The sequence below is a fragment of the Triticum urartu genome, chromosome 3A, assembly GCF_056163025.1.
Source record: "Triticum urartu cultivar PI428250 chromosome 3A, HENAU_Tu73, whole genome shotgun sequence".
NCBI lineage: Eukaryota > Viridiplantae > Streptophyta > Magnoliopsida > Poales > Poaceae > Triticum > Triticum urartu.
Genome location: NC_141875.1, coordinates 712,109,722 through 712,130,098, shown reverse-complemented (window position 1 = coordinate 712,130,098; position 20,377 = coordinate 712,109,722). Strand labels below are relative to the sequence as shown.

The 20,377-nt window shown below is 46.6% G+C and overlaps 1 long non-coding RNA gene, 1 other non-coding gene and 2 pseudogenes across 2 annotated transcripts; 3 read left to right on the top strand and 1 right to left on the bottom strand.

Annotated features, from left to right (window-relative positions):
• Window positions 1–6,947: 6,947 nt before the first annotated feature.
• LOC147982020 (phospholipase A1-Igamma1, chloroplastic pseudogene) lies at window positions 6,948–8,824 on the bottom strand (annotated as a pseudogene).
• A 1,349-nt stretch (window positions 8,825–10,173) lies between these two features.
• On the top strand, window positions 10,174–10,251 carry LOC147982019 (small nucleolar RNA U36a; annotated as a pseudogene).
• Window positions 10,252–10,310: 59 nt separating this feature from the next.
• Window positions 10,311–10,403, top strand: LOC147982018 (small nucleolar RNA Z223). The gene has a single exon (XR_015600058.1). It is a non-coding gene; the product is annotated as a small nucleolar RNA Z223 (small nucleolar RNA).
• Window positions 10,404–17,602: 7,199 nt separating this feature from the next.
• LOC147982017 (uncharacterized) lies at window positions 17,603–19,599 on the top strand. The gene is made up of 3 exons (XR_015599964.1): window positions 17,603–18,109; window positions 18,218–18,300; window positions 19,153–19,599. It is a non-coding gene; the product is annotated as an uncharacterized LOC147982017 (long non-coding RNA).
• Window positions 19,600–20,377: the final 778 nt, after the last annotated feature.

Below are 20,377 nucleotides of genomic sequence, written 5' to 3'. Positions count from 1 at the left end.
GGTGTTGGTTTTGAACGAAAGTTCAATGCCAATGGAGTTGAGGGAAGAAGATCAATACCCCAAGACAAAGTTTGTTCCTCAACAAGAGAAGTATGATACTTCCTTCAAGGGGACACAAGCTCAAGATGATCTTCCACCACAAGACTACAAGCAAAAAGGCAAGGACAAGCTTCAAGAGGAAATTGATGCATTTGAAGAAGCTCCTAAGACCTTAGTCAAGTGGATTCCCAAGACTACTTCAAGTTCCACTTCATCAAGTACGACTACAACTCCAAGGATTCCCATCAAGATGGTGTGGATCCAAAAGAAGAAGAACTAGAGAGTTCTTGAGGGTGACTCCGCCAACATACTTCACTCTTATCATTTTGGCAAGAACAAGTGCAATCAACTTCCACATCTTGCACTAGTTCAAGGAGTCACAAACCCTCTTGTTGGTAAGACAAGGGACAAGGTAACCTAAAAGTTTTCATGGACATCATCTTGTGTGTGTGCATCACTCTATGTCTATGGATATCCTTGTTTGTTCCTTGTGGGACTAATCCATGTAGGTATTGAAAGTGCAATTCACTCAAATGGATAGCTCCAAGCGATCTACATCAACATTGAGCGTCCACATCTTCAACATCTACATGAAGTCGTCATCGACAAAACCCAAGGTTAGTTCATCCCTCTCAGGGGGGATATCACATCTAGGGGGAGCTTTACTCTAAGACTTGAGCTAAAGCAACTCTAAAGATGTGAACACAACAATGCTTTATGTAAAAGTGGTAACCCCACTTGAGCTTAAACGATGAGTATGACCTATGATCAAGTGTTCTCACTTGACTCCTAAGTCAATATACTCATATATAGATGACCTTGTCATCGCAAATTGCTTGATAGATGCTAGAATTGGTTGTGCATGCCTTGTCACATATTTCATTTGCCATCTTATTGTGTGAGCATGCTGGTTGCATATTTTACTCATTCGAGGACATCCACTTGTTGTTTTGATTGTTTGGTTTTATTTCCTTTTGCCAAGTGGATGGACAAGAATGCCTAAGAACCTCCTCTAGCTATCTATGCTTTTCTCGTCTCAAACTCTATTCATGCTGCATCACAAAATTTGATCAAGTCAGATTCGAACCACTCTGTGTGAGGAGCGCTCGGAGTCCCCGATTCGTCATAGACTTAAACTTCCAAAACCCCTTTATGATTCTCGGTCTGACCGATACCCCACTTTCGGTCCTACCGAGATCATTAAGTTGATCTAGGTTTTCGATCTCGGTGCAACCGATTTGAACCTTTCGGTCACACCGAGTTTCAGTAACTGCTTGCAGTTATGAATCTCGGTGCCACCGAGTTGTTCCACTCGGTCACACCGACAGGGTCGGGCTATATATAGTCACGGGCAAAATTTTGGAAATTTCTCCGAACCCCTTCGCCCGCGCGATAGCCTGCTCTGCCAACGTGGTCTCCGGATCGTCTCCTCGCCGCCAGCCGCCTCCAGTCGCTGGTCTCCGTCGCCGTCAATGGGAATTCTATCCCGCCGTTGCCGCCGTAGCGAGTCTTCGCCGAACTAGGGTATGGACTCGATCTTTGTGCTATTCTCCAATCTGATTCTTAGCACATTGTGATCATCATGATTCTTGCCATGATTGAAACACTCCTATCCAGTCAATGCGCTCGTAGATTAGGTTTGATTCGAAAACTTTAGGGTTAGGTTTCCGCCGAAACCATCTCAGACCCACCGAGTTGAAAAACTCGGTCCCACCGATTTGGCTTATGCCATTGCACAAGTGAGACTCGGTCTGACCGAGAATTACTTATCGGTGTGACCGATTTTGGAACTCTGTGAAACCCTAGCAGTCTCGGTGCCACCGAACTGTGACTCGGTCTGACCGAGTTCACTAGTTTAGGTTCCAAAACTGCTTCAGTATCACCGAGTTTAAAAATCGGTAGATCCGAGATGATTTCAGTGGGAAACTAAAAATAAGTTTTTGGATCATTCTTTTGCAAAAACCTCCGCATTTTGTGATGCTCATCTATTCTACCTCATCTATAAACTGTTCACAGGGTCAGCAGTCAGCTTGTTCATCATGTCAGACCAGAGTGACAGCCAGAACTTGTCAGAGCAGCAAGTGCACATGAGTGAGGGCACCAATCCCTCCAGCTCTTCAGATGATGGCAGCAGAAGTACCCCAAGCAATCTGCCAAAAGCTGCCACTCGACAGAGGATGAAGAGAACTTCAGATTCTGAAGATGAAGATTATGTGGCAGAGGAAGAGGCCACATCAAAGAGAGTTGAGCCAGCACAGGGCACAAAGCCAGGCTTAAAGATCAAAAGGCCAGCAGGCAGGCATCATATGTCAAAGGCTAGAGCTTCAACTGAAAAGCCTGCACCCAAAGAGCCAGTTGCTGCTGAAGGCAAGAAGAGGAAGGAAAGGGTCAAGAAGACCGTAGCCAGAGTGCTTGGAAAGGCTTCCATCATGGAAGAGGAAGAGGAAGAAGAGGTTGCTGCTGAGAAGAACAAGGCCCCAGTGCCTGAAGCTGCAGAAGATGATGAAGAGCAAGTTCTTAGAAAGCTCAAGCCCAAGATCCCAGACCACAACGATGCTCATCCTGTGGCTGAGGATATGAAGCTCAGGAGAGACTCAGGGCTCAGGAAGTGGAGAGAAGTAGATCTGTATGCTTCAAGGAGGAGGACTGCCGTGGATTACAGATTTCACACCAAGGAACAGCAGGACTTCTATGAGACAGTTTTGCTTGACAAGAAGCCAATTGTTTGTGACATGAGATGGGTCGACTGGACCTACATGAAGGAAAATGAGGAACACTAGCCTGGAGTGTATGACAGCTTTAGTGCGTGTGGAGTTGCAGACTTTGTTGGGCAGAAGCTCACAAAGTGGAACGAGGAGCTAATCATGCAATTCTACTCCACAGCACACTTCTACCCAGATGGAAGGATTACATGGATGTCTGAAGGTACGAGGTACCAATCCACAGTTGCTGAGTGGGCACAGCTCATTAATGCCCCAGAGGAGCAAGCAGATGACTTGGACATTTATGCCAAGAAGAAGATGGACCACAACTCTATGTCCAATATGTACAAGGAGATTCCAAATGAAGCACTTGACACTTTCAAATTTGGCTCAGTGCATTATCTTCTGTCAGGGCTGCCAACCATCAATTGGATACTGAGGCACACCTTGTTGCCCAAGTCTGGAGATCACAAGATGATCAGAGGCCATGCAATCAACTTGCTACATGTATTTGATGTACCTCAGAAATTCAAGGTCATGAGCCTTATGGTAGAGACAATCAAGAGGACTGCAGCAGACCAGAAGAGGAGCTGTGGATATGCCCCACAAATTCAGGAGCTCATTAACTCCAAGATGGGTACGGGCATATACTTGTTGGACAAGGAACACTTGCCCATCCGTCCAGATTTTGAGGACAATCAAGTTGTGATGACTGAAAATGAACCATCATCTGCCCAAGCACAAGCAAAGAAGGAGAAGGCAAGGAAGGAGAAAGCTGCCAAGATGCCAACCCAAGAGGAGGCATCTGAGTATTTCCTGAAAACTAAACAAGAGCAGCTTGGTTACCTGATTGCATCCACCCTGCGGATTGAGAAAGGACTACCCACCCTAACTCAGAACCAGGCAAGCCTAGAGAGAATCATGGAACAAAAGTTCTATGACTTGGATGTCAAGGTGACAGAGATTCAGACTGTAGTGGAGCAGCTCCAGGATGACATGCAGGAGAGGAGAAGCAGGACTACAACTAATGCCTTTGCCAGAGTGCCACGAGGTCCGAGGTCGTCTGCCGTGCCAGTTGCTGACACCAGAGCCACCACTTCTGCACCAGCTACAGCCTCAGTTCCACCAGCTCCAGCATCTACTTCAGCTCAAACTCCAGCGTCTACTTCAGCGTCTACAGAAGCCTTCGTCCTTGGAGTGATCCGGACTCCACCACCACCTGAAGATCAAGCCTGAGCGTCGATCTAGCACTATGCATTTTCTAGGAACTTTTTGGTAACTTGTTGCCAAAGGGGGAGAAAAATGTATAGATCATAGGCTTCGAGAGAGAGTGTGTTGCTTTTTTCTCTCTTGCTTTATTTGGTGATTTCTCGAACTTTGTTTGCTTTTGAGTGCTTGAGATACTATGTCATTGCTTGTGAGACATTGATGATCATGTGTTTGATCATAAGCTACACTTAATGTTTGCTTAATGCTATTATCTTATCTATCTTATGTGATCATTCACTATTCTTGGTGATGAGTGCATGTATTTCATTCTTATCATTTTAAGCGCTCCACCAAGATGTATGTGACATGAAAGAGTAACCCATGACTCTAACTCCTTGTGCATTTGCAGTCCAAAGCAAATTTTAAATATGCACAAATTTAGGGGGAGCTCTTACTTATCACATACTTCTCAAAGCGACGATATATTTCATGCTTATTATCATTTGTCGAAGCTTTGATCTATATGTTGTCATCAATTACCAAAAAGGGGGAGATTGAAAGTGCAACTATCCCTAGGTGGTTTTGGTAATTCATAACAACATATAGCTCATTGAGCTAATGCTATTCCAAGATGATTATTTCAGGAAAGCTCAATGTGGCATGGCATGGATGTGAAAGTGGAACCCTCAAAAAGCTAAGGACAAAGGATTGGCTCAAACTCAAAAGCTCAAGACTCTTCATTTTATATTTTAGTGATCCAAGATCACATTGAGTCTTTAGGAAAAGCCAATACTATCAAGGAGGGATGATGTGTTGCTTAATGAGCCTCTTGCTTCATGTGCTTAGTGATATGCTCCAAAACCCTCAACTACTTTTCCATATCCACATATGACCTAAACCCTAAGCCAAACTCGGTCCTACCGATTCTTTCTATCCGGCACCACCGAGTTTCACTTGTCATAAGCCACTGCCAAACCCTAGCAATTCGGTTCTGCCGATAGGGATCTCGGTCTCACCGAGATGGGATTGCAAACTCTCTGTTTCCCTTTCGTAACTTTTCGGTCTCACCGAAAGAGCGAATCGGTCCCACCGAGATTGCAATGTAAATTCAGTGTTTTCCTTTTGTAACTTTTCGGTCTCACCGAAAGAGCAAATCGGTCCCATCGAGTTTGCCTGACCAACTCTCTGGTTAGCTAATTACCAAATTCGGTCTCACCGAGTTTGTGTAATCGGTCTCACCGAGATTACGTTATGCCCAAACCCTAACCATATCGGTCCTACCGAGTTGCATGTCAGTCCCACCGAAAATCTCTAACGGTCACTAGGTTTACATTTTCGGTCCGACCGAGTTTGTTGATTCGGTCCCACCGAGATTGGAAAACTGTGTGTAACAGTTGGATTTTGTGTGGAGGATATATATACCCCTCCACCTCCTCTTCATTCGTGGAGAGAGCCATCAGAACACATACACAATTCCAACTCATATGTTCTGAGAGAGAACCACCTACTCATGTGTTGAGACCAAGATATTCCACTCCTACCATATGAATCTTGAGATCTAGCCTTCCCAAGTTGCTTTCCACTCAAATCTTCTTTCCACAAAATCCAAATCCTATGAGAGAGAGTTGAGTGTTGGGGAGACTATCATTTGAAGCACAAGAGCAAGGAGTTCATTACCTACACACCATTTGTTACTTTTTGGAGAGTGGTGTCTCCTAGATTGGCTAGGTGTCACTTGGGAGTCTCCGACAAGATTGTGGAGTTGAACCAAGGAGTTTGTAAGGGCAAGGAGATCGCCTACTTCGTGAAGATCTACCGCTAGTGAGGCAAGTCCTGTGTGGGCGATGGTCATGGTGGGATAGACAAGGTTGCTTCTTCGTGGACCCTTTGCGGGTGGTTGCTTCTTCGTGGACCCTTCGTGGGTGGAGCCCTTTGTGGACTCGCGCAACCGTTACCTTTTGTGGGTGGAACCCTTTGTGGACTCGCGCAACCGTTACCCTTTGTGGGTTGAAGTCTCCATCAACGTGGATGTAGGATAGCACCACCTATCCGAACCACGGGAAAAACATCCGTGTCTCCAATTGCGTTTGAATTCTCCAAACCCTTCCCTTTACATTCTTGCAAGTTGCATGCTTTACTTTCCGCTGCCAATATACTTTTTGCATGCTTGCTTGAATTGTGTGATGATTGCTTGACTTGTCCTACAATAGCTAAAATCTGCCAAGAACTAAAATTAGGAAAAGGTTAAGTTTTTATTCGGTCAAGTAGTCTAATCACCCCCCTCTAGACATACTTTTGATCCTACAACAATAATGTCGTTGTGCAACTTCTAACCGCTCATCCGGGTCAGTTAAGGCGCAACAATCGACTAACAGGGTCTTCCTATTGGGAAGGTTGAAGATGTATACCACCCTATCACATTGAGAGGGAGCCTTTTGAAGTCGTAGCGAGGTCACCGGATCCTGCCCAATGCCTAATCCCTGTCGGCGGCTATGCTATTCAGTAGAGGGCTAGGGGAGGTACATATTGTGCTTAGGTCTAGGTTGAGTCTTCCCCTTGTAGTGTGTGGCGTTATGTCGTGCTGGAGCGCACTGCCGGCCAACATGAGCTGTGCGCGGTGGCTAGCAGCGGTGTTCCTCATGGTTGTGGTGGCGAGGTGCCGCGTCCAGCCGGATGATTGTTATAATCTTGCTTGCGAGTGTCCTCGTACTATTTTTTATCATTGCAATTGAGTACCTAATGGTGTAGCTCATGAGCTAGCTTTTTCTAGGATGGCCATGAGAGCTCCTTCTTGAGTGTGGATGGATGATGCGCCACCGGAGCTTCTTCCTCTCTTGTTGAATGACGTAACCATTATCACTTGCTAATAAAAGAGAGAGGAAAGTTATAGAAAAAAAGCATCTCGTTTTATTTTATTTTAAAAAAAGAGCATCTTATTCAACTAATGCTTGTTATACTGCTGTACATTACACTCTCTTCGCAGAACCTCTGAATCAATGAAGCACACAATCATATCTATTACTATAGGGTACAGTTATACCTACACGTACACCATAAGAAGATCCACGGTACGTTGGAACATTACTCTTATCTAAACAAGAGTAACTCATACATTAACCAACAATAGTCATTGCAACTACATATGTGTGCAAATAGCGATGACCGATGAATTGATGTGGCCATGTCCGGCGCGTCCATTGGTCAACTGGCGGGCACGAGGCCAAGCTGCGCGAGGTGGACATCGGTGTCATCCGGGTGGTCCTCGACGTGCCTCGGGCGATGCGGTAGCACCCACCTCCCATCCTCTGACCTGACCATGCCCTTGTTTGCATCCTGCCGCCACCCGGGCGGCACCATGTGCTCGTCCCTCAGGAAGTCCGCCGCCTTGTTCACCAGCGCCGGGTCTCTGCCGCCGAGCTTGAACTCCCGTGCCCGCCCCACATAACCGTCCAGAAGGTGGAGGTGCGCCTCAAGGTTGTGGTAGTTAGCCAGGTCCAATGTGTTCTTGAGGAAGGGCGACAGGCTGTGGTCGAGCGCCAGCTCCACGCCGATGTGGGAGTACACGCTTGGCAGCCCCAGTGCGTCTGCGGCGCGCAGCAGCGGCATCGGGAGGACCGCCTCGGTGAACACGCCGGGCACCTTGGGCACCGTGTCATGCACGTTGAGGATGCGCAGCGCCTTCACGCCCAGCTCCCCCTCGAACCGCTCTCTGAACTTGGTGTTCCCCACGCGCGGGCCTGAGAAGGAGAAGACGCACACCGGCGCCTTGGCGCCGCCGGCCGATGGGGACATGTTGGCGCCCGTCTCGGCGATGTCGAAGGCGTTTATCATGGCCAGCGCGCTGCCGAGGCTGTGGCCGGTGACCGTCACGCTCACGTCCTCACCCTGCCCGGCGTACCGCTCCACCAGCTTCCGCACCTCGGCGAGCACCTGCTCCCGCGCCGAGTACTTGCAATACTTGCAGTCCGGGTTTTTGCTGGTGTAGAGTTCGGCGAACCCCTCTTCCACCTTTACCCTCGGGTCTCCGCACGGCAGCCCAAACTGGCTGAGCGGCTTGAGGAACGCGGTCAGGTCGGCGATCCACTCCAGCCGTGTCACGGTGCCGCGCCAAGCAACGGCGATATCCCGGCGGCCGATCCGGGCCGTCTCCTCGTCTGTCGACACGGCCACAAAGCCGATGAAGGTGCCAGTCTCGCTCCACATCCTGTCGTCGCTAGGGTTGTGCTTCCGGATGCCGAAGCTTGGGAAGCTAATGTGCGAGGTAGCATAGAGGTAGCGAGTGACCTCGTAGCCGACGCCGGCAAGGCCGACGTCGGAGAAGAAGGACTCCTTCGGGTATCTGCAGCTGCCGGCGTAGCGGGAGTAGCGGTCGTAGTCGAAGGAGTCGTAGCACGCCTGCGCGAACTCGCCGTACCGGATCAGCTCCCCGCGGAGCGTCTTGTCGATGGGGTCCAGAAGGCCCTGCCAGTCGTTGCAGCCGTGGATCTCCCGCCACCGCGACGTCAGCTCCCCGTCGGACCGGCCGGACTCCTCCGCAAGGGTGCCGCGCTCCATATCTCCGACGAAGGATGCCGCCTTCTTCTCCTTATTCGCTGGCGGCGCTTCATCTGTCGAGACCGCCGACGTGACGTGTGATGGGCGTCGTGGCCGATAGCTGCACGCAGCGCAGCTGGCTGCCGGAGGTCGTTGCTGGAGGAGCAGGCGGGGAGGCGGCACGCTCAGGCTGGGGAGAGAGCGGGCGTACATGGATAAGTTGGACGAGCAGGACATGGTCGACATTGCTAGCTCGCAGTTGGATGGATGTTGAGTGGCAGTATTACTATGGAACGTTGGCTGGAGCTCGGATCTGGGACGATCGATGAGGTTGGAGTGGGTATATATACACGTACGCGCCGCGTGTTGCACGTTAGACGGCTCTGATTCGTCTCGAGGGTTCGCACGCGCACATGAATGGACTAGATATGGTCCTGTTTGCATTCCCTTAGTGTCATCTTCTTTATTTATTATTCTTTCTTCTTTTTTGGGTGCATTTTTTCCTTTTTCTTGGATAAAATCATACTAGTAAGTTTTTTTTATCTACTATCCTTTCTTTTCTTCTGCTTGCACAATCTGAGAAACAAAGAAAAGGAAATATAAGTGATTTATATTTTTTTCTAGGGAAATAGTTATGCTGGTTTTAAAGCTTTTTAGGCTAACTGCATATTCATTAATCACAAATAAGGCGAATACAGGCACACAAGTGAAACCCATTAGAAGTGTCGAGAGACAACACACGTCTACAGAACTTTAAAGAAAACCTCTTCAAGAAAAGGAAAGTACAAAGCAGTCCTCAGGTATCCTGGCCTACCATCGCCGTCACTAACCGTTGTCGAGCTCGTACGAAGCCATAGCCCAGAAGAGCGTTGCGAACTGATGAATAAGCCTGTTGTCGGCCAGCCTTTGTCATTGTGGTACATCGACCGGGCATCATCCCCACCCTCCACAAGTCCCGAAGCCATCGTTAGTCATTTACGTTTTAAGGTCGGACGCCATGCATATCCGTCGTCGTCAATCCTCACATCCAAATCTGGAATCCTCTCTTGCCCACAGGTGATGCCGCCAGTGATGCAACCACTGACAGAAGAACTAAACCCGCGGACTGGAAGGGTTGCTGAGAGATTGTTGGGATATCCTTCTTATGTGGATTGTGAGGAGATATAATGAAGACTTTTGGCATCCCAAAACATATGGCAAAGCCTACTGCCCATTAGGGTTGAGACATAAGCATGATATAAATTTCTTGTTGTTTAGGCATGTTTAGTTAAGATGGCAAGTTCATCTAAAAAATTAAAAAGTTGAGATGGTAAGCCATTTAGATCAAACCATCTATGTTCGTTGCAGTAATGTGTATAAATTGCATTCGAATTCAATACCACTTAGTGTCTAGTTTTTGTTAAAGCCATGAGATGATGGCATACGATCTCAGTTTGCTGCATTTCGTTGTTGCAATGTGAGGGTATTTCTTGAGGCATAATCTTTGCCTGCGTAAAATTATAGTTTCTTCCGTTGTGAATGGTGTGTTGTGTTTGCTTGCTGTGCTGCAAAACCATATCATGGCTAGTAAGAATACCACCAATCCTGAGAAGCAGCTTGGTTCAAATGATGTCAGCCGTCAGCTTTAAACCAGTCTGCACAATTTTGGTACAGGGATATGTTTTTGTTTTCTTTAATTTCATTTGATTGATGGTTGTGATTTGAATCTCACCCACGCTTCTGATTAATTCATGAAGTACACATGGGGTGAATTTCTTAATATAAGCTATAAAGTAGTAAATATTATCCTCGTCCTCATCTTTTAGATTTGTGTGTTCTGGTTTAACCATGGCTATGATGATAAACACTTACAGCAAATGTGCCAGTTCTGCTTGGAGAATTCATGACTAAAAAAATTGTTATATAAAATCTAAGCCACTTCATGTTGAGAAAAATACGTGTTATCCATCTAAAAAATTGTGTTATCATCAGCGTGACAATTTTTTTTCAACACGTATAGACACAAGTGCTAATATATACGTACATACACTCACCCATATAAACGCACATACACACCGTACCCTATGAGCACATCCGTGACAAAATTGAGGTGTAAAGTATAACAAGGTTTCCTATCACAAAACTTGGGAATGATTTATTTATTTTGCTTCTTTTCTTGAGATGAACAAAACAAAATCCACCAAAAAAATTGTTGCGAGGCTTGGAATCCAATAAAAAATTGCTTCAAGGCGTACGTGTCATGTCTCTTTCTTTTTCCTATAGATGATGATAGGTTACACATTTTGCCAAAAACAAAAATTAATGTCCCCCATCTCATAATATAAGATCATTTTTCAAGCTAACGCAGGTTGGAAAACAATTTATATTGTGAGACAGAGGGAGTACATGATACTATATCATTATTTTGGTACTAAATATACTTCTTTTTTAGAATCGGTACTAAATATACATGGTCCATAGTGCTTATTCAGAAGCTGCCGGAATGGACAATATGTCCCGAAGCACACGTGAATCATGTATGGGCCCCGCGGGCTCACCTGGCAACAGGAATAACCCGTGACGTGGCGTGCATGAGCTATCTTCAGGTTGCATGAGGACCCATGAGCGCCACCAGAAGCATCTCGTCCTCTCGGGAGACACCGGGAAATGACAGGCGGGGCGGCGAGCGACTTTTATCTCTCCTTTCGTCTCCGACGATCCTTGGCCAGAGTTTGTGGTGGCCACATCTCTATGTAACAGCATCAATCCCACAACACTATAAATAACTACAGTGAAGTTACATTTTTTTTTCGGGTCATACAGTGAAGTTACTTAGATTAAAACGACCCCATTGTATTTTTCATATAAAAAAATAAAATGCTCAGTGTCACATATAGCTTTTCTTTTTGCGGGTGAGTGTCGCATATAGCAGTGGAGAGGGAGCGGACGAGCTCGCATGCTCCCGTTAGGTAGACCAATGGTACAACGATGCGGTGCACGAGTAGTTATGGAGGACAGAAAAATACTGAACCCACACACATATGCTCACATACACTCATCCCTACGAAAACAAACACGCACATATGAGTACCTTCGAGATCTGATCCGACATCACATCTTGATATTGCTCTGAACGAACATCGTCAGAGTAAAATAAATCCAAAAAAATATGAACAGTAACGCCAATTTTAGAACTTGAACCCTGGTAGACTGGTTTCACCATAAAAAGCTAACCATGTGAGCTACGCTCAGCTCACCATAATATTTTTGTTCTAAGGCTCTGATTCAATGGAGGTGGATGTGTTACATCTTTTTCCGATCGAGGGTGATAGGTATTCATTCAGAGAGAAAAAAATACATGGTCTATGGCATTTACTCCTTTTTCTTTTGCAAACCTGTGGTGCTTAGTTGGACTCTTGAGTCTGCCAAAAATGGATGATCGGCCGGGCGTACGCGTGATTCACGCATATGGACCCGGCCTGGTAGACATGCCAAGTGCAAGAATCGTGACGTGTCGTCCATACGTACCATGACAGCATGAGCTAACTTCAGGCTGCATGCGGGCCCATCAACGCCACGAGAAGCATCTCTTCGTCTCCACAACGGGCACATGAAGCAAGCTGATTCACAAAAGCATTACCATTTACCCGGTTACCCCACAACCTCCGGTCATGAACCGTGAACCAGGGGTAGCTTAGCGCACTAGTATGCACAGAAACTAGCCTCTACGAATAAAAGACATAGTAAAATTACAGAAGGCTTGGCTTAGCTCCTCAATTTCACAGAAGATACCCATAGTCTAATCAAACCATGGAATTGAGCTTTTAGAACCGACAGTTTCATCAACCATGCAAATTGTTTCCACAACGTGTGTACCTCTTGAGATATTGACTGTTTCTTTTTCGGTGTACTGAAATCATCAATGAGAAGCATTGTGGACTTAATCTCTCCAAATAGCAACGCTTGAATCTTGATTTTGAACACTATTAGTAGATTCGAAGGCTGCCAACCATTTTTAGCAAAACAACATCAAAACAAGGATTAACAGAATATTAGGCACATCAAGATATTCTTGCCTTTCCTAGACAGTTGTTCTCACCTGATGATGTCGATGCACAGTTTGCGACCATTGGAACCAAGTCAGAGATGAGATGTTGCACTATTGATCCCCTCCAAAACTAGATCTTGGTGGGATGAGAATTGCAAAGTCAGAGATGAGATCATCTTTCGCATGTGAGATGTCCACATGGACCAGAACAAGGGCACAACTTATGGCAACAATTCTAATGTTCTTTAGGCATAGAAAAGAACTCATGTATCATAATACTCGAGGTAAACAATCTCTCATAGCAAAGACCGAAGGCAATGGGAGTACAAAAGAGTGCAGATGATGGGAAAAAAGAGTAGGTATGTTTGTTTAACATATATTTCTAGATAACAAATGAGTCTGCAATTGGGTTTTGCGCAAACGAACCTGAGATTCAGCAACTTTCATGGAAACGATATGGCGATTGATTATTCATGTTTTATTTATAGTTCTGTTACATACCGTGACAATTCAGACCATAATGGTTGGCTTTACCGTTGTAGAATTTCTTCAGCTTTTTTTGGAACGAAGGCTCATGTCAAGCCCGGCTTTGAATTAACAAAGCCATCAACTGGCCAGGATTACATCAACCGCTCACTTACAAAGACAGAACAAAGAAACAGCTAAATGGATATAGAGTGCTGTGCAAGCAGCTAATAGGCTTCCTACCATCTATAAGCAAAGATGAAGAAACTAAAGAACAAGATCAGCTTGAAGACAATGAAGCTCTCCACCGAGTGCAATCCATCCCATCGAGACACCAGCAAGCCTTGTGGAGATCCAACTAGCATGTAAGGGTAACGCTGACAGCTCCATAGACTCCGACAGAACCGTTGACAACATCCTACATCTCCGAAGGGGCTCCCTAGTCCCTCGCCTGGCACGAGGCGCCGATCCGTCAGACAATGCAAACGCTCTCCCAAGAGCAAAGATGTACAACCGACGCCATTGCCGCCCAGAAAACTTGACCAGGGCACCACCAACTCGCGTCGCCGAGCTCCACAAAGGCAAACATGGCACTAGGGGGGGAGCCAACACTCAAGGAGAAGCAAAATGCACAGTGAGGCTGCTGATGACAGAACAACAAAGGTGGGAAGCCACTGAACTTGGAGAAGAACCTCCAAGACACCACCAACTCCAACCATGTCGCCGTCGGACGCCCACCAACCAGACCGAACTTGCCACCACCCCATGCTCAACCGAAGGCGGCACCTCCATGAAGGTGACGGTGCCACGAGCGTCGCTGCCGCCCAATCCAGAGGGATTTGGGTTTTCACCCCGATGCACGAGCAGAGGAGAGAGGCAGAAGGGGGGAAGGGGTCACCTTGACGGCGCCTACAAGTAGGAGACAGTGCCCTCAGGCGTCGCCGTCGTCATGGCCGGCATAGCCAGCCGTGGATTTCTCTAGGCCCCCCATCTCCCCCATCCCTACCACAGACGCGACGCCAGCGACCTGGGCCAGCCGGAAACCAGATCTGACAGGGGCAGAAAGGATTGGGAGCGGAGGCGTCAGATCTGGGGCGAGCGGCCCCGCGGCCACCGCGCCCCACAGTCACCACCCGCCGCCACCTTGCCACCCACGTGGCCAAGGCGGATGGCCAGCACCAGCGACGCCACGAGCTGAAGACGACGACGCACCACCACCTTAGGCCGTCGCCCCGGCTCAAGAGCCCCTGCGCGAAACAGGCGGACAGATCCTCACCACCACCCTCCCAGGCGGACGCGCGGCTTTCCGGCGACCCCCTCCGGTGGTGGCGAGGGAGAGGAGAAGGGTGGGAGGGGGGCCGGCGGCGGCTAGGGTTAGCGCCGCCCGAGTCGCCCCTGCGGGAGCGACGCGGGGGCCAAGGGGGGCTGGTTAGTTACTTTTTACATCCGGGCTTGATTTTCGAATTTCTTCAGCTTTGGCGAGTTATTCATGCAGCCATGTCCTGTTTTTGTTCCAGGAAACGACCCTTCCAGTTCCATATCAAACAATGAGTTCTGAGTCAGGACCTCTTCTGTTAGAGCCTTCTGGTTCATCAATCGAGAAAAAATGTTAGTACCAAATCAGTAGAGAAGGTTAAAGAGAGCACGAGGCATGACCATTTCAATTTGATTCATCCACTTGCATAAAAAAATTGTGTAATATAATTATTTGCAAAAATATTCAAAACAACTTGTACATTTGGCCATTTATTTACTAGAATTTGTGTTCTGTTTCTGACACTAACGATGCTTCATGGCATCACAGGGTATATATTTTCTATGGTGATAATTTTTTACAACATTATTACTTGAGTGATATGATTACCAATAGTTATTTGGTACTCCCTTCATTTTTTTACTCCGCATATAAGATTTGGTCAAAGTCAAACTGCACAAAGTTTGATCAAATTTATATAAAAAAATATGAACATCTATAATACTAAAACTATATAGTATGAACATGCGTTTCATGGTGCATCTGATAATATTGATTTCATATTATGAATGTTTATATTTTTTAATATAAAGTTAGTCAAACTCTACAAAGCTTGACTTTGACCAAACCTTATATGCGGACTAAAAAGAAACGGAGGGAGTAGGGAACTAATTGTCTAATTAGTTGTTGCCTCTTTTCATTCCTTGCATTAAACTATGACTAAAAGGTTAACATGTATTTCTTCTTCTTTGTGCGGCACAGATTCTGTTGCAAGGTACACGTCTCTTAGCAATTGATACATGAGCTGCTGTGGGTTTACTAAAAAAAAAACCTTAACTGGCTCAGAAACAGAAGCATGCTTTCCAGAGAATCCTGCCAGATTTGGTATCTATGGTTCCAATAGGAATACTCATTCTTCTACATGCATCTATGGTTCCAATAGGAATACTCATGCACCTCCATAGGTGGAATCCTGCCAGAGTATTTTTTGTTGTTGGATTTGTACGTCCTGAATAAGTCTCTGGAGGTGCTGCTTGTGAATATGTTTGTACAAGAATGGGTAACCAACCAACTATACGGCAATTAAAATTCCATTGTCTTCCCGATAAAATTTTCAATAAATCATCAATCACATGCTCATGTTGACGTCAAAAGTTCAGACAAAGGGATTTTAACGCGTTGTCAATTGCTAGAACAAGGAATCGTGTAATACTAAGGAAAGGCAACACATCTATGCCCAAGAAGCACTTCTTTATATGTCAATGACTAAACAGTTTCGGCCATTTCCAAAAAAATTAAGTGTAATACGGATATGATGCGAGAATAACTCAATCAGAGCATGCAACATTCATTAATGGCAGGACGATTTCGAATCTAAAAATGCAAAACAACACACACTAGATCTAAACAAACATGGCAACTTGCAACCTTATAATATATTCTGTACAGGTTGATGCCGAAAAAGGGTCCTCCCCGCCCCCCCCCCCCCCCTCGCTTTAGAGGGTGCTTGGATACGTTTTAGTCCCATGACTAAAAGTAGTGGGACTAAAACTTGCTAGCCTCACCCATGCTTGGATCCAAATACTAAAGAGACTAAAATCAAGTTATTGAGCATTTATTATCCTCCAATCCAGAACTCACATGTGTTAAAGGAGAGGCATTAAATGATGAGAGAGAGGACTAATACATATTTTAGTAGGTTTCCTATGACTAAAAAATTTTTAGCGTCAAGACTAGTCCTAGCCTCTCTTTAGTCAGGGGTGCTTGGAACTTTAGCTTCTAAAAGAGACTATTTTTAGTCAGACTAAAAATAGTCCCTTGGATCCAAGCACCCTCTTAGATTATAAAGCAACCATCACCATTTACATCCGAGAGACCGATACAAACGCACGCCACCACTGCACACAACTCACATACCCAGGGCAAGATACAAAGGTACCGGGCACCGACACACCAGCCCACCGACAGCCTAGCAAACTACAGATGGGCGAGGAAGACCGCTAGGAGCCGACGAGATCTCCACAAAGAGAAGTGAGCCAGACACCAACGAAGTTAGGACTCTAAAGCAGTGCCTCCTAGAAGGTTACGACCATGGATAGCCGCCACCGCTCGATCCCGAAGATTAGGTTTTCACCAGGAGCAAGACGACAGGAGTGGGAAAGCCGCGTCGGAGCCTTCAGGAAGGGCATGACGTCAACTGCAACTGCCACCGTTGGCCAGTCAAAGGACAGGGCAAGTGGTGTACCTCGGCGTTCACACCCCTCCATCGCACCCTAACTCGGCCAACCACCCGCAACCACACCACCCACATGGCCATGCACTAGTAGAAAAAGGACCATTTGTCCCGGTTCATAGGGCCCATCTGTCCCGGTTGGGGAACCGGAACAAAAGGGTCGTTACTAATGCCCTAGGCCTTTAGTCCCGATTCTTATACTAACCGGGACAGATGGGCCTCCACGTGGCCACTCCGGCGAGGCACGAGGACCTTTGGTCCCGGTTGGTAGTACCAATCGGGACCAATAAGCTTCCACGCGTCGGCATTTCAGGGGCTGTTTTTTTGAAAGGAGGGTGGTTTAGGGGTTTTGGGGGTTAATTTAGCTTGGTATAGGTAGCTAATTAATAGAGCTGTGTCCTCTCTTATCTCTGCGCTACTGCTACTGCTATGCCTAAACATGACTTAGATTGAAGGGAGGCAACCTGTGGTGCATGTCGAAAGTAATACTAATCCTAACTTGATCAAGTTTGGATTGTACTACTTTCGACATGCACCACATGCATGTTGCCTTCACTTCAATCCAATCCATATTCATTTCACCCGCTGATATATAATAACTCTTCATGCTCGCATCATGCATCATCATATATAATAACAAGTCTATTAATCATCATCATACAACTTCTACTCGTTATTAATAACAAGTCATACGATCATCATCCTCATAGTCATCGAACCAACCCTACTTAATTGTTCTTAGCACATGATCATCACTATTAGGTAGGACCTAAATACCGGAAATGCAACTTGGCTCCCGGGTCCAGATGCTCCCGCAGTCTGGACCACACATGTGCCTCGCGATTCACGCATAGAAAAGTATTCACGCATAAAATCATGTGTCTAGCTAACGCTGTTTCGGTACAGAGCGGGGATGACGGACACATACGTTCTGGACTCTTCTCCCCCCCAGTCTACCTCCACCGTCCACCCCGCACCACGCGACGCTCCCCATCTCCCCTGCCCACGCCGCCTTGATAGCTCCTCTGAGTCCTCCCCCCAGGTCCAGGCTGGCGCCGCCTTCTTCCCCCATGCTGCGTCGCCGCTGCCTGGTTCCAGATCTAAAGCTTGGATTTTGCGCGGCGGACCAACGACGCATCCATCCCCAAGTGCCCCGGGCCATGGTGGCCGTCGTTCATGTCCACCTCCACTACCATTAACTCCCCCCTCCTCCGTCCGTGGCCTCGCCGACCCGGCCTCTTCACCTCGCCATGGCGCTCCCCAGACCCCGCGCTCCTGCCTGCCTGCCTCCGCGCCCCCTCCCCGCCTGCACCTGCCCCCTCGCCGTCACTAGCACAGATGAGCGGGGGGCAAATGAGGAGTTTGTGGTGGCCACATACCAGCTGGTGCCCGTCGACGACCCCCGCGCACAACTCCACTTCCTGCAGGTCGGTCCACTTCTCCCTTGGGCCATTTAGTTTCAGTTCAGTTCACTAGATTTGGGATATCTGATGAAAGACTGGATTTTTTTACACATTGAATCTCTCCTATACCAGGTTAGGAAGATTACTTGGATGCTTTTCAGGCTTCTCCAGCATTAACCGGGCATGCTCTCCAGTATGAACACTCACTTATTCAGGTACGCTCAGTTCAGTACCTTCACACATTTAGAGCTGCCGATATTAACACAACAACCTGTTAGGATTAAGTACCTTTAGGTTTGTATCAAAGTTGATGTGGGTGGATTTAGTTCCTCGACATTTTTTTAGTGTTGTTGATATGGGTGGGGGTACTAGTTTCAAACAAGATCTCAGCAAAATGACAATGACAATTTAACTGAATCAGGGAGAGTTGTTTGAAAATTGGTACTTTGAAATGAAATTCTAGTGAACCTAGACTGAATCATGCACACACAGAAATGAATGAAAATTGACAGTCAAGTTTAACTTGTCATTCTGGGCGAAACTTGACTAAATCACAATGTGTACTGCAAAATCAAATTCTAGTGAAACTTGACTGAATCATTCATTCAGTGACAATGACAATGATATGGATGAAACTTGACTCAATCATGCAAACACATTTAGTACTTCACTTGTTTTCATCTCACTTTAATTGCAAAACGACATTTCTAGTGAAACTCAAGAACCCTTGTTTGTTTGCTGGTTCGATTAGCCAGCAGAAACTTTATTTGCTGAAACCACAATGACAACGACAATTCTTGTGGTTGTTCTGATCTCACTACCACTCAATTCTTGTACTGAAACCACAATGAAAATTTGGTTCTGCATAACCTCTGCTATATATGTCCAGTAGGATGTACTCTTGCAAGCCAGGACCAACTCAAGAAGTAGATTCATTAGATCTCAGATTTTTTAGAATTGTAGATTTTTGTTGTGAGTTCAGTAGTTCATTAGCATAAGTTCAGTAAATTCAGTCACTGTTTTCACACTCTTGACTATATATTCTCTGTATATTTGACTGTATTCAGATCATGCACTGACACTCTTGACTGCACAACAATAATCCACGGCGCCGGCAGCCGAAGCGGACGAAGTGGCTGGTCCTGCGAGTGGCGGTGGTGGTCGCCTACGTGGCGCAGGTGGGCGGCGGTGGTCATCCCCATGGCAGCGACGTAGGTGGGTGGTGGCACTGAGCCCGACGGTGGATGCACTGGCCGCTCTCGTGCGTGGTGGTGGGGGAGGTGCGCAGGTGGGCGACGGTGGTCGAGCTGCGCAGGTGGTCAGTGGTGGTCACCTCCGTGGTGGCGGTGCAGGTGGGCGGCGGCATTGGACCGGATGGTGGCTCGTGCGGGCGGTGGTGTTGGACGAATTTTCTTTTTGTTGCAAAAATTATAACGAATTACATCTGCGACAAGCTTTTCTTTAGTTTTTATGTCTTGATTCATACTCTATCACGTTTTTAATTTATTTATCTGAATTAGAAACCGAATTAGTATTTTTATCTGTCGTCCTTTTATTACTTTCACCTGACATGTGGGGATGGCTGACGCGGGGGCGTCCAAACAAACTATCTGTACCACGTGACCAGGTACAGGTACAGAGTACAGGTGCGTCAGAGCCCTTAACAGAGCCAACCTCCGTCCGCTCCCCCGTCATGAATCGTCTGCACGTACACTTTGAACCTGCAGTGTATAAATCTTTTTCAATTCCTGTATTCCTTCGGCAGTGACCTGCAGCACACATCCCCATGCTTGTCTGGGCGGCTCAGATTTCGGGTTCACCTGGACCCGAGAGCCAAAACGCCACTCCCCCTAAATACCCTCTTTATGATAAAATAGCATAAAATAATATAGACCCTGACTCCCCATTATGGAGAATGGAGATCATCCTGTCTTCAATTCTTGCGCTTCGCTTCCTTTTGCTTCCAAGAACCTCCTTACGACTGTCCATACATTTTTTCCATCCTTTGATTTGCATGTCTCCATTCCTTTTAGAAATCTGGTATGGACAATTGAGATTCGTAGGATGACCTGGCTGTATGTTCAAAACATTAAGGCTACCTTTCTGATACATCAAATGAGGCACACAATTCTCTGTGATTATCTATTGAAAAACATAGTAATAACTTCATAGTTAGCAATGATGTACTAGTTTTAGAAGTATGCAAAAGATGCACGGATGTCGTAATAGTAAGAAAATATTACCAGGTTATCTCCATGATAGTTACCGTAGTTCAACACATGCACTAGTGGC